Raw genomic sequence first — 13,397 nt, 5'->3', positions numbered from 1 at the left:
GAGGGTGAGGGTGAGCGTGAGAGTGAGGTTGAGTGTGTGTGAGCGTGAGGTTGAGGGTTAGAGGGAGGGTGAGAGTGAGAGTGTGGGTGAGAGTGAGGGTGAGAGTGAGAGTGATAGTGAGGATGAGAGAGAGGGTGAGATAGAGGGTGAGATAGAGGGTGAGATAGAGGTTGACAGTGACGGTGATGGTGAGGGTTAGAGTGAGGGTGATGGTGAGGGTTAGAGTGAGGGTGATGGTGAGAGTGAGGGTGAGAGTGTCGTGAGAGAGAAGGAGAGAGAGTGGGTGAGAGTGAGGGTGTGTGTGTGCGTGAATGTGAGGGTGAGAGTGAGGGTGAAGTTGAGTGAGGTTGAGGTTGAATGAGGGTGAGGTTGAGTGAGGTTGAGGGTGAGGGTGAGAGTGAAGGTTAGAGTGAGGGTGAGATTGAGGGTTAGATTGAGGGTGAGAGTAAGGGTAAGAGGGAGGGTGAGAGTGAGGCTAAGAGTGATGTTGAGGGTGAGAGTGAGCTAGAACGTGAGGGTGAGGGTGAGGGTGAGGGTGAGAGTGCGGGTGAGTGAGGGGGAAGGTGAGGTTGAGGGTGAGAGTGAGGGTGAGAGTGAGGGTGAGTGTGAGAGCGTGGGTGAAAGTGTGGGTGAGAGTTTGGGTGAAAGTGTGGGTGAGAGTCAGGGTGAGAGTCAGTGTGAGAGTCAGGGTGAGAGTCAGGGTGAGAGTCAGGGTGAGAGTCAAGGTTAGACTGAGAGTGAGAGTGAGGGTGAGAGTGAGAGTGAGAGTGAGAGTGAGAGTGAGGGTGAGGGTGAGGATGAGGGTGAGGGTGAGGGTGAGGGTGAGAGTATGTGTGAATGTGTGGTTGAGGCTCAGAGTTAGAGTGTGGGTGATAGTGTTGGTCAGAGTGAGAGTGAGTTTCAGGTTGAGAGTGAGATTGAGGTGAGGGTGAGAGTGAGAGTGAGAGTGAGAGTGAGAGTGAGAGTGAGAGTGAGAGTGAGAGTGAGAGTGAGAGTGAGAGTGAGAGTGAGAGTGAGAGTGAGAGTGAGGGTGAGGGTGAGGGTGAGGTTAAGAGTGAAGGTAAGGGTGAGATTGAGGGTGAGATTGATGGTGGGATTGAGGGTGGGATTGAGGGTGGGATTGAGGGTGGGATTGAGGGTGGGATTGTGGGTGGGATTGTGGGTGGGATTGTGGGTGGGATTGAGGGTGGGATTGAGGGTGAGGTTAAGAGTGAAGGTAAGGGTGAGAGTGAGGGTGGGATTGAGGGTGAGATTGAGGGTGAGAGTGATGGTGAGAGTGATGGTGAGAGTGAGGGTGAGAGTGAGGGTGAGAGTGAGGGTGAGAGTGAGGGTGAGAGTGAGGGTGAGAGTGAGGGTGAGAGTGAGGGTGAGTTTGAGTGAGGGTCAGGGTGATAGTGAGATTAACGGAGAGAGTGTGGGTGAGAGTGAGAGTGTCAGTGAGAGTGTGGGTGAGAGTGAGGGTGAGGGTGAGGGTCAGGGTGAGGGTGAGAGTGAGGGTGAGAGTGAGGGAGGGAGTGAGGGGAATATTGAGAGTAAGAGTGAGGGTTACAGTGAGGGTGAGGGTAAGTGAGGGTGAGATTGAGGGTGAAGGTGAGAGTGAGGGTGGGAGTGAGGGTGGGAGTGAGAGGGAGGGTGAGAGGGAGGGTGAGAGGGAGGGTGAGAGGGAGGTTGAGAGTGAGGGTGAGAGTCAGGGTGAGATTGAGGGTGAGAGTGAGAGTGAGGGTGAGAGTGAGATTGAGGGTGAGAGTGAGGGTGAGAGTGAGGGTGATAGTGACGGTGAGAGTGAGGGTGAGAGTGAGAGTGAGAGTGAGAGTGAGGGTGAGGGTGAGAGTGAGAGTGAGGGTAAGGTTCAGAGTGAGAGTGAAGATGAGGGTGAGAGTGAGCTTGAGCGTGAGGGTGAGGGTGAGGGTGAGGGTGAGAGTCCGGGTGAGGCTGAGTGGAGGGGGAGGGTGAGAGTGAGAGTGTGGGTGAGTGAGGGGGAAGGTGAGGGTGAGAGTTAGGGTGAGGTTGAGGGTGAGAGTGAGGGTGAGATTGAAGGTGAAATTGAGGGTGAGATTGAGGGTGAGGTTGAGGGTGAGTGTGAGAGTGTGGTGAAAGTATGGGTGAGAGTTTGGGTGAAAGTGTGGGTGAGAATGAGGGTGAGAGTCAGGGTGAGAGTGAGAGTGAGGGTGAGAGTCAGGGTGAGAGTGAGGCTGAGTTTGAGTGAGGGTGAGTTTGAGAGTGAGGCTGATGCTGAGGGTGAGGGTGAGAGTATGTGTGAATGTGTGGTTGAGCCTCAGAGTTAGAGTGTGGGTGATAGTGTTGGTCAGAGTGAGGGTGAGTTTCATGTTGAGAGTGAGATTGAGGTGAGAGTGAGGGTGAGGGTGAGAGTGAGAGTGAGGGTGAGAGAGAGGGTGAGGGTCAGGGTGAGGGTGAGAGTATGTGTGAATATGTGGTTGAGCCTCAGAGTTAGAGTGTGGGTGATAGTGTTGGTCAGAGTGAGGGTGAGTTTCAGGTTGAGAGTGAGATTGAGGTGAGGGTGAGGGTGAGGGTGAGGGTGAGGGTGAGGGTGAGGGTGAGGGTGAGGGTGAGGGTGAGCGTGTGTGTGAGGTTAAGAGTGAAGGTAAGGGTGAGATTGAGGGTGGGATTGAGGGTGGGATTGAGGGTGGGATTGAGGGTGGGATTGGGGGTGGGATAGAGGTTGGGATTGAGGGTGGGATTGAGGGTGGGATTAATGGTGAGGGTGAGGTTAAGAGTGAAGGTAAGGGTGAGCGTGAGGGTGGGATTGAGGGTGAGATTGAGGGTGAGATTGAGGGTGAGAGTGATGGTGAGAGTGATGGTGACAGTGAGGTTGAGAGTGAGGGTGAGAGTGAGGGTGAGTTTGAGTGAGGGTCAGGGTGATGGTGAGATTAACAGAGAGAGTGTGGGTGAGAGTGAGAGTGTCAGTGAGATTGTGGGTGAGAGTGAGGGTGAGGGTGAGAGTGAGAGTGAGAGTGAGGGTGAGGGTGAGTGAGGGTCAGGGTGAGGGTGAGACTGAGGGTGAGAGTGAGGGAGGGAGTGAGGGGAATATTGAGAGTAAGAGTGAGGGTTACAGTGACGGTGAGGGTGAGGGTGAGTGAGGGTGAGATTCAGGGTGATGGTGAGAGTGAAGGTGGGAGTGAGAGTGTTGGTGAGAGAGAGGGTGAGAGTGAGGGTGAGAGTGAGGGTGAGAGTGAGGGTGAGAGTGAGGGTGAGAGTAAGGTTCAGAGAGATAGCGAGGGTGAGGGTGAGTGTAAGAGTGAGGGTGAGTGTGAGGGTGAGAGTCTGGGTGAAAGTGTGGGTGAAAGTGTGGGTGAAAGTGTGGGTGAGAATGAGAGTGAGAGTGAGAGTGAGAGTGAGAGTGAGAGTGAAAGTGAGAGTGAGAGTGAGAGTGAGGGTGAGTGTGAGGGTGAGCGTGAGAGTGAGGTTGAGTGCGTGTGAGCGTGAGGTTGAGGGTTAGAGGGAGGGTGAGAGTGAGAGTGTGGGTGAGAGTGAGGGTGAGAGTGAGAGTGATAGTGAGGGAGGGAGTGAGGGGAATATTGAGAGTAAGAGTGAGGGTTACAGTGAGGGTGAGGGTGAGGGTGAGTGAGGGTGAGATTGAGGGTGATGGTGAGACTGAGGGTGGGAGTGAGTGTGTTGGTGAGAGTGAGGGTGAGAGTGAGGGTGAGTGTGAGGGTGAGAGTAAGGTTCAGAGTGATAGCGAGGGTGAGGGTGAGTGTAAGAGTGAGGGTGGGTGTGAGGGTGAGAGTGTGGGTGAAAGTGTGGGTGAACGTTTGGGTGAAAGTGTGGGTGAGAATGAGAGTGAGAGTGAGAGTGAGGGTGAGAGTAATGTTCAGAGTGATAGCGAGGGTGAGGGTGAGTGTAAGAGTGAGGGTGAGTTTGAGGGTGAGTGTGGGTGAAAGTGTGGGTGAAAGTGTGGGTGAGAATGAGAGTGAGAGTGAGAGTGAGAGTGAGGGTGAGGGTGAGAGTGAGAGTGAGAGTGAGTGCGTGTGAGCATGAGGTTGAGGGTTAGAGGGAGGGTGAGAATGAGAGTGAGAGTGAGGGTGAGGGTGAGAGTGAGAGGGAGTGCGTGTGAGCGTGAGGTTGAGGGTTAGAGGGAGGGTGAGAGTGAGAGTGTGGGTGAGAGTGAGGGTGAGAGTGAGAGTGATAGGATGAGAGAGAGGGTGAGATAAAGGGTGAGATAGAGGTTGACAGTGATGGTGATGAGGAGGGTGAGAGTGAGGGTGATGGTGAGAGTGAGTGTGAGAGTGTCATGAGAGAGGAGAGTGGGTGAGAGTGAGGGTGTGTGTGGGTGAATGTGAGGGTGAGAGTGAGGGTGAGGTTGAGTGAGGGTGAGGTTGAATGAGGGTGAGGTTGAGTGAGGTTGAGGGTGAGAGTGAGAGTGAGGGTGAGAGTGAGGGTGAGAGTGAGGGTGAGAGTGAGGGTGAGAATGAGGCTGAGAGTGAGGTTGAGGGTGAGAGTGAGCTAGAATGTGAGAGTGAGTGTGAGGGTGAGGTTGAGGGTGAGAGTAAGGGTGAGAGTGAGGGTGAGATTGAGGGTGAGTGTGAGAGCGTGGGTGAAAGTGTGGTTGAGAGTTTGGGTGAAAGTATGGGTGAGAGTCAGGGTGAGAGTCAGGGTTAGAGCGAGAGTGAGGGTGAGGGTGAGAGTGAGAGTGAGAGTGAGAGTGAGAGTGAGAGTGAGAGTGAGAGTGAGGGTGAGGGTGAGGGTGAGGGTGAGGGTGAGGGTGAGGGTGAGATTGAGGTGAGGGTGAGGTTGAGAGTGAGGGTGAGAGTGAGAGTGAGAGTGAGGGTGAGTGTGAGTTTGAGGTTAAGAGTGAAGGTAAGGGTGAGATTGAGGGTGGGATTGAGGGTGGGATTGATGGTGAGGGTGAGGATAAGAGTGAAGGTAAAGTTGAGAGTGAGGGTGAGAGTGAGGGTGAGAGTGAGGGTGAGTTTGAGTGAGGGTCAGGGTGATGGTGAGATTAACAGAGAGAGTGTGGGTGAGAGTGAGGGTGAGGGTGAGGGTGAGAGTGAGAGTGAGGGTGAGAGTAAGGTTGAGTGAGGGTCAGGGCGAGGGTGAGAGTGAGTGTGCGAGTGAGGGAGGGAGTGAGTGGAATATTGAGAGTAAGATTGAGGGTTACAGTGAGGGTGAGGGTGAATGAGGGTGAGATTGAGCGTGATGGTGGGAGTGAGGGTGAGTGAGGGGGAGAGTGAGGGTGAGAGTAAGGTTCAGAGTGATAGCGAGGGTGAGGGTGAGTGTAAGAGAGAGAGTGAGGGTGAGGGCAAGGTTGAGGATGAAGGTGAGGGTGTGTGAGGGTGAGGTTGTGTGAGGGTGACTTTGTGAGGGTGAGTCTGAGGTTGAGGGTGAGAGTGAGGTTGAGATTGAGGGTGAGAGTGAGGCTGAGAGTGAGGCTGAGTCTGAGGGTGAGTCTGAGGGTGAGAGTGAGAGTGAGAGTGAGGGTGAGGGTGAGGGTGAGGGTGAGGGTGAGGGTGAGGGTGAGGGTGAGGGTGAGGGTGAGGGTGAGGGTGAGAGTGAGGGTGAGGGTGAGAGTGAGGGTGAGGGTGAGAGTGAGGGTAAGGTTGAGTGAGGGTGAGGGTGAGAGTCAGGGTGAGAGTGAGGGAGGGAGTGAGGGGAATATTGAGAGTAAGAGTGAGGGTTACAGTGAGGGCGAGGGTGAGGGTGAGTGAGGGTGAGATTGAGGGTGATGGTGAGAGTGAGGGTGGGAGTGAGAGTGTTGGTGAGAGAGAGGGTGAGAGTGAGGGTGTGAGTGAGGGTGAGAGTAAGGTTCAGAGTGATAGCGAGGGTGAGGGTGAGTGTAAGAGTGAGGGTGAGTGTGAGGGTGAGAGTGTGGGTGAAAGTGTGAGTGAGAATGAGAGTGAGAGTGAGAGTGAGGGTGAGAGTGAGAATGAGGTTGAGTGCGTGTGAGCGTGAGGTTGAGGGTTAGAGGGAGGGTGAGAGTGAGAGTGTGGGTGAGAGTGAGGGTGAGAGTGAGAGTGAGAGTGATAGTGAGGATGAGAGAGAGGGTGAGATAGAGGGTGAGATAGAGGTTGACAGTGACGGTGATGGTGAGGGTGAGAGTGAGGGTGATGGTGAGAGTGAGGGTGAGAGTGTCGTGAGAGAGAAGGAGAGAGAGTGGGTGAGAGTGAGGGTGTGTGTGTGCATGAATGTGAGGGTGAGAGTGAGGGTGAGGTTGAGTGAGGGTGAGGTTGAATGAGGGTGAGGTTGAGCGAGGTTGAGGGTGAGGGTGAGAGTGAGGGTTAGAGTGAGGGTGAGATTGAGGGTGAGAGTAAGGGTAAGAGTGAGGGTGAGAGTGAGGGTGAGAGTGAGGTTGAGAGTGAGGTTGAGGGTGAGAGTGAGCTAGAACGTGAGGGTGAGGGTGAGGATGAGGGTGAGGGTGAGAGTGAGAATGAGGTTGAGTGCGTGTGAGCGTGAGGTTGAGGGTTAGAGGGAGGGTGAGAGTGAGAGTGAGAGTGTGGGTGATAGTGAGGGTGAGAGTGAGAGTGATAGTGAGGATGAGAGAGAGGGTGAGATAGAGGGTGAGATAGAGGGTGAGATAGAGTTTGACAGTGACGGTGATGGTGAGGGTGAGAGTGAGGGTGATGTTGAGAGTGAGGGTGAGAGTGTCGTGAGAGAGAAGGAGAGAGAGTGGGTGAGAGTGAGGGTGTGTGTGTGCGTGAATGTGAGGGTGAGAGTGAGAGTGAGGGTGAGGGTGAGTGTGAGTGTGAGGTTAAGAGTGAAGGTAAGGGTGAGATTGAGGGTGGGATTGAGGGTGGGATTGAGGGTGGGATTGAGGGTGGGATTGAGGGTGGGAATGAGGGTGGGATTGAGGGTGGGATTGAGGGTGGGATTGAGGGTGGGATTGAGGGTGGGATTGAGGGTGAGGGTGAGGTTAAGAGTGAAGGTAAGGGTGAGAGTGAGGGTGGGATTGAGGGTGAGAGTGAGGGTGAGAGTGAGGGTGAGTTTGAGTGAGGGTCAGGGTGATGGTGAGATTAACGGAGAGAGTGTGGGTGAGAGTGAGAGTGTCAGTGAGAGTGTGGGTGAGAGTGAGGGTGAGGGTGAGGGTCAGGGTAAGGGTGAGAGTGAGGGTGAGTGTGAGGGAGGGAGTGAGGGGAATATTGAGAGTAAGAGTGAGGGTTACAGTGAGGGTGAGGGTAAGTGAGGGTGAGATTGAGGGTGATGGTGAGAGTGAGGGTGGGAGTGAGAGTGAGGGTGAGAGTGAGGGTGAGGATGAGGGTGAGGGTGAGGGTGAGAGTGAGGGTGAGAGTGAGGGTGAGAGTGAGGGTGAGAGTGAGGGTGAGAGTGAGGGTGAGAGTGAGGGTGAGGGTGAGAGTGAGGGTGAGAGTGAGGGTGAGAGTGAGGGTGAGAGTGAGGGTGAGAGTGAGGGTGAGAGTGAGGGTGAGAGTGAGGGTGAGGGTGAGAGTGAGGGTGAGAGTTAGGGTGAGAGTGAGGGTGAGAGTGAGGGTGAGAGTGAGGGTGAGATTGAGGGTGAGAGTGAGGGTGAGAGTGAGGGTGAGAGTGAGAGTGAGAGTGAGAGTGAGGGTGAGGGTGAGAGTGAGGGTAAGTTTCAGAGTGAGAGTGAAGATGAGTGTGAGAGTGAGCTTGAGCGTGAAGGTGAGGGTGAGGTTGAGGGTGAGGATGAGGGTGAGATTGAGGGTGAGATTGAGGGTGAGATTGAGGGTGAGATTGAGGGTGAGATTGAGAGTGAGATTGAGGGTGAGGTTGAGGGTGAGTGTGAGAGCGTGGGTGAAAGTATGGGTGGGAGTTTGGGTGAAAGTGTGGGTGAGAATGAGTGTGATGGTCAGGGTGAGAGTGAGAGTGAGGGTGAGAGTCAGGTTTAGAGTGAGAGTGAGAGAGAGGGTGAGAGTCAGGGTGAGAGTGAGGCTGAGTTTGAGTGAGGGTGAGGTTGAGAGTGAGGCTGATGCTGAGGGTGAGGGTGAGAGTATGTGTGAATGTGTGGTTGAGGCTCAGAGTTAGAGTGTGGGTGATAGTGTTGGTCAGAGTGAGGGTGAGTTTCAGGTTGAGGGTGAGGGTGAGGTTGAGAGTGAGGATGAGGTTGAGAGTGAGGGTGAGTGTGAGGGTGAGGGTGAGTGTGAGGGTAAGAGTGAAGGTAAGGCTGAGATTGAGGGTGAGATTGAGGGTGAGAGTGATGGTGACAGTGAGGTTGAGGTTAAGAGTGAGAGTGAGGCTGAGTTTGAGTGAGGGTCAGGGTGATGGTGAGATTAACGGAGAGATTGTGGGTGAGAGTGAGACTGTCAGTGAGAGTGAGGGTGAGGGTGAGGGTGAGAGTGAGAGTGAGAGTGAGGGTGAGGGTGAGGTTGAGTGAGGGTGAGGGTGAGGGTGAGAGTGAGGGTGAGAGTGAGGAAGGGAGTGAGGGGAATATTGAGAGTAAGAGTGAGGGTTACAGTGAGGGTGAGGGTGAGTGAGGGTGAGATTGAGGTTGATGGTGAGAGTGAGGGTGGGAGGGAGAGTGTTGGTGAGAGAGGGTGATAGTGAGGGTGAGAGTGAGGGTGAGAGTAAGGTTCAGAGTGATTGCGAGGATGAGGGTGAGTGTAAGAGTGAGGGTGTGAGTGTGGGTGAGTGTGAGGGTGAGAGTGAGGGTGAGGTTGATTGAGGGTGAGGTTGAATGATGGTGAGGTTGAGTGAGGTTGAGGGTGAGGGTGAGTGTGAGGGTTAGAGTGAGGGTGAGAGTAAGGGTAAGAGTGAGGGTGAGAGTGAGAGTGAGGGTGAGGGTGAGGGTGAGGGTGAGGGTGAGGGTGAGGGTGAGGGTGAGGGTGAGGGTGAGAGTGAGAGTGAGAGTGAGGGTGAGGGTGAGGGTGAGGGTGAGAGTGAGAGTGAGTGAGAGTGAGCTAGAGCATGAGGGTGAGGGTGAGAGTGCGGGTGAGGCTGAGTGGAGGGGGAGGGTGAGAGTGAGAGTGTGGGTGAGTGAGGGGGAAGGTGAGGGTGAGAGTGAGGGTGAGGTTGAGGCTGAGGTTGAGGGTGAGAGTGAGGGTGAGATTGAGGGTGAGTGTGAGAGCATGGGTGAAAGTGTGGGTGAGAGTTTGGATGAAAGTGTGGCTGAGAATGAGGGTGAGAGTCAGGGTGAGAGTGTGGGTGAGGGTGAGGGTGAGAGTGAGAGTGAGGGTGAGAGAGAGGGTGACGGTCAGGGTGAGGGTGAGAGTATGTGTGAATATGTGGTTGAGCCTCAGAGTTAGAGTGTGGGTGATAGTGTTGGTCAGAGTGAGGGTGAGTTTCAGGTTGAGAGTGAGATTGAGGTGAGGGTGAGAGTGAGAGTGAGAGTGAGAGTGAGAGTGAGAGTGAGAGTGAGAGTGAGAGTGAGAGTGAGAGTGAGAGTGAGAGTGAGGGTGAGGGTGTGTGTGAGGTTAAGAGTGAAGGTAAGGGTGAGATTGAGGGTGAGGGTGAGGGTGGGTTTGAGGGTGGGATTGGGGGTGGGATTGGGGGTGGGATTGAGGGTGGGATTAATGGTGAGGGTGAGGTTAAGAGTGAAGGTTTGGGTGAGCGTGAGGGTGGGATTGAGTGTGAGAGTGATCGTGAGAGTGATGGTGACAGTGAGGTTGAGAGTGAGGGTGAGAGTGAGGGTGAGTTTGAGTGAGGGTCAGGGTGATGGTGAGATTAACAGAGAGAGTGTGGGTGAGAGTGAGAGTGTCAGTGAGAGTGTGGGTGAGAGTGAGGGTGAGGGTGAGGGTGAGAGTGAGAATGAGGGTGAGGGTGAGGGTGAGGGAGGGTGAGGGTGAGAGTGAGGGTGAGAGTGAGGGATGGAGTGAGGGGAATATTGAGAGTAAGAGTGAGGGTTACAGTGAGGGTGAGGGTGAGGGTGAGTGAGGGTGAGATTGAGGGTGGGAGTGAGAGTGTTGGTGAGAGAGAGGGTGAGAGTGAGGGTGAGAGTGAGGGTGAGAGTAAGGTTCAGAGTGATAGCGAGGGTGAGGGTGAGTGTAAGAGTGAGGGTGAGTGTGAGGGTGAGAGTGTGGGTGAAAGTGTGGGTGAAAGTGTGGGTGAGAATGAGAGTGAGAGTGAGAGTGAGAGTGAGGGTGAGGGTGAGAGTGAGAGTGAGAGTGAGTGCGTGTGAGCGTGAGGTTAAGGGTTAGAGGGAGGGTGAGAGTGAGAGTGTGGGTGAGAGTGAGGGTGAGAGTGAGAGTGATAGTGAGGATGAGAGAGAGGGTGAGATAAAGGGTGAGATAGAGGTTGACAGTGATGGTGATGGTGAGGGTGAGAGTGAGGGTGATGGTGAGAGTGAGTGTGAGAGTGTCGTGAGAGAGGAGAGTGGGTGAGAGTGAGGGTGTGTGTGGGTGAATGTGAGGGTGAGAGTGAGGGTGAGGTTGAGTGAGGGTGAGGTTGAATGAGGGTGATGTTGAGTGAGGTTGAGGGTGAGGGTGAGAGTGAGGGTGAGAGTGAGGGTGAGAGTGAGGGTGAGAGTGAGGGTGAGAGTGAGGGTGAGAGTGAGGGTGAGAGTGAGGTTGACGGTGAGAGTGAGCTAGAACGTGAGAGTGAGTGTGAGGGTGAGGTTGAGGGTGAGAGTGAGGGTGAGATTGAGGGTGAGTGTGAGAGTGTGGGTGAAAGTGTGGGTGAGAGTTTGGGTGAAAGTGTGGGTGAGAGTCAGGGTGAGAGTCAGGGTTAGAGCGAGAGTGAGGGTGAGGGTGAGAGTGAGAGTGAGAGTGAGAGTGAGGGTGACGGTGAGGGTGAGGTTGAGGGTGAGGGTGAGCATGAGGGTGAGGGTGAGAGTATGTGTGAATGTGTGGTTGAGCCTCAGAGTTAGAGTGTGGGTGATAGTGTTGGTCAGAGTGAGGGTGAGTTTCAGGTTGAGAGTGAGATTGAGGTGAGGGTGAGGGTGAGGGTGAGGGTGAGGGTGAGGGTGAGGGTGAGGGTGAGGGTGAGGGTGAGCGTGTGTGTGAGGTTAAGAGTGAAGGTAAGGGTGAGATTGAGGGTGGGATTGAGGGTGGGATTGAGGGTGGGATTGAGGGTGGGATTGAGGGTGGGATTGGGGGTGGGATAGAGGTTGGGATTGAGGGTGGGATTGAGGGTGGGATTAATGGTGAGGGTGAGGTTAAGAGTGAAGGTAAGGGTGAGCGTGAGGGTGGGATTGAGGGTGAGATTGAGGGTGAGATTGAGGGTGAGAGTGATGGTGAGAGTCATGGTGACAGTGAGGTTGAGAGTGAGGGTGAGAGTGAGGGTGAGTTTGAGTGAGGGTCAGGGTGATGGTGAGATTAACGGAGAGAGTGTGGGTGAGAGTGAGAGTGTCAGTGAGAGTGAGGGTGAGAGTGAGGGTGAGAGTGAGGGAGGGAGTGAGGGGAATATTGAGAGTAAGAGTGAGGGTTACAGTGACGGTGAGGGTGAGTGAGGGTGAGATTGAGGGTGATGGTGAGACTGAGGGTGAGAGTGAGGGTGAGAGTGAGGGTGAGAGTAAGGTTCAGAGTGATAGCGAGGGTGAGGGTGAGTGTAAGAGTGAGAGTGAGAGTGAGGGTGAGGGCAAGGGTGAGGGTGAAGGTGAGGGTGTGTGAGGGTGAGGTTGTGTGAGGGTGACTTTGTGAGGGTGAGTCTGAGGTTGAGGGTGAGAGTGAGGTTGAGATTGAGGGTGAGAGTGAGGCTGAGAGTGAGGGTGAGGGTGAATGTGAGGGTGAGAGTGTGGTTGAAAGTGTGGGTGAAAATGAGGGTGAGAGTGAGAGTGAGAGTGAGAGTGAGAGTGAGAGTGAGGGTGAGGGTGACGGTGAGGGTGAGGGTGAGGGTGAGAGTGAGAGTGAGAGTGAGGGTAAGGTTGAGTGAGGGTGAGGGTGAGGGTGAGAGTCAGGGTGAGAGTGAGGGAGGGAGTGAGGGGAATATTGAGAGTAAGATTGAGGGTTACAGTGAGGGCGAGGGTGAGGGTGAGTGAGGGTGAGATTGAGGGTGATGGTGAGAGTGAGGGTGGGAGTGAGAGTGTTGGTGAGAGTGAGGGTGAGAGTGAGGGTGTGAGTGAGGGTGAGAGTAACGTTCAGAGTGATAGCGAGGGTGAGGGTGAGTGTAAGAGTGAGAGTGAGAGTGAGGGTGAGGGTGTGAGTGAGAATGAGGTTGAGTGCGTGTGAGCGTGAGGTTGAGGGTTAGAGGGAGGGTGAGAGTGAGAGTGTGGGTGAGAGTGAGGGTGAGAGTGAGAGTGAGAGTGATAGTGAGGATGAGAGAGAGGGTGAGATAGAGGGTGAGATAGAGGTTGACAGTGACGGTGATGGTGAGGGTGAGAGTGAGGGTGATGGTGAGAGTGAGGGTGAGAGTGTCGTGAGAGAGAAGGAGAGAGAGTGGGTGAGAGTGAGGGTGTGTGTGTGCATGAATGTGAGGGTGAGAGTGAGGGTGAGGTTGAGTGAGGGTGAGGTTGAATGAGGGTGAGGTTGAGCGAGGTTGAGGGTGAGGGTGAGAGTGAGGGTTAGAGTGAGGGTGAGAGTGAGGGTGAGAGTGAGGTTGAGAGTGAGGTTGAGAGTGAGGTTGAGGGTGAGAGTGAGCTAGAACGTGAGGGTGAGGGTGAGGGTGAGGGTGAGAGTGAGAATGAGGTTGAGTGCGTGTGAGCGTGAGGTTGAGGGTTAGAGGGAGGATGAGAGTGAGAGTGTGGGTGATAGTGAGGGTGAGAGTGAGAGTGATAGTGAGGATGAGAGAGAGGGTGAGATAGAGGGTGAGATAGAGGTTGACAGTGACGGTGATGGTGAGGGTGAGAGTGAGGGTGATGGTGAGAGTGAGGGTGAGAGTGTCGTGAGAGAGAAGGAGAGAGAGTGGGTGAGAGTGAGGGTGTGTGTGTGCGTGAATGTGAGGGTGACAGTGAGGGTGAGGTTGAGTGAGGGTGAGGTTGAATGAGGGTGAGGTTGAGTGAGGTTGAGGGTGAGGGTGAGAGTGAGGGTTAGAGTGAGGGTGAGATTGAGGGTTAGATTGAGGGTGAGAGTAAGGGTAAGAGTGAGGGTGAGAGTGAGGCTGAGAGTGAGGTTGAGGGTGAGAGTGATCTAGAACTTGAGGGTGAGGGTGAGTGTGCGGGTGAGTGAGGGGGAATGGTGAGGGTGAGAGTGAGGGTGAGAGTGAGGGTGAGAGTATGTGTGAATGTATGGTTGAGCCTCAGAGTTATAGTGATGGTCAGTGTGAGGGTGAGTTTTGGGTTGAGAGTGAGATTGAGGTGAGGGTGAGGGTGAGGGTGAGGGTGAGGGTGAGGGTGAGGGTGAGGGTGAGGGTGAGGGTGAGGGTGAGGGTGAGGGTGAGGGTGAGGGTGAGAGTGAGGGTGAGAGTGAGAGTGAGCTAGAGCATGAGGGGGAGGGTGAGAGTGAGAGTGTGGGTGAGTGAGGGGGAAGGTGAGGGTGAGAGTGAGGGTGAGGTTGAGGGTGAGTGTGAGAGCATGGGTGAAAGTGTGGGTGAGAGTTTGGGTGAAAGTGTGGCTGAGAATGAGGGTGAGAGTCAGGGTGAGAGTGAGGGTGATGGTGAGAGTG

The sequence above is a fragment of the Carcharodon carcharias genome, chromosome 16, assembly GCF_017639515.1.
Source record: "Carcharodon carcharias isolate sCarCar2 chromosome 16, sCarCar2.pri, whole genome shotgun sequence".
In the NCBI taxonomy this organism is placed as follows: domain Eukaryota; kingdom Metazoa; phylum Chordata; class Chondrichthyes; order Lamniformes; family Lamnidae; genus Carcharodon; species Carcharodon carcharias.
The sequence above is the reverse complement of the archived record's forward strand: the minus strand, read 5'-3'. Positions refer to the sequence as shown.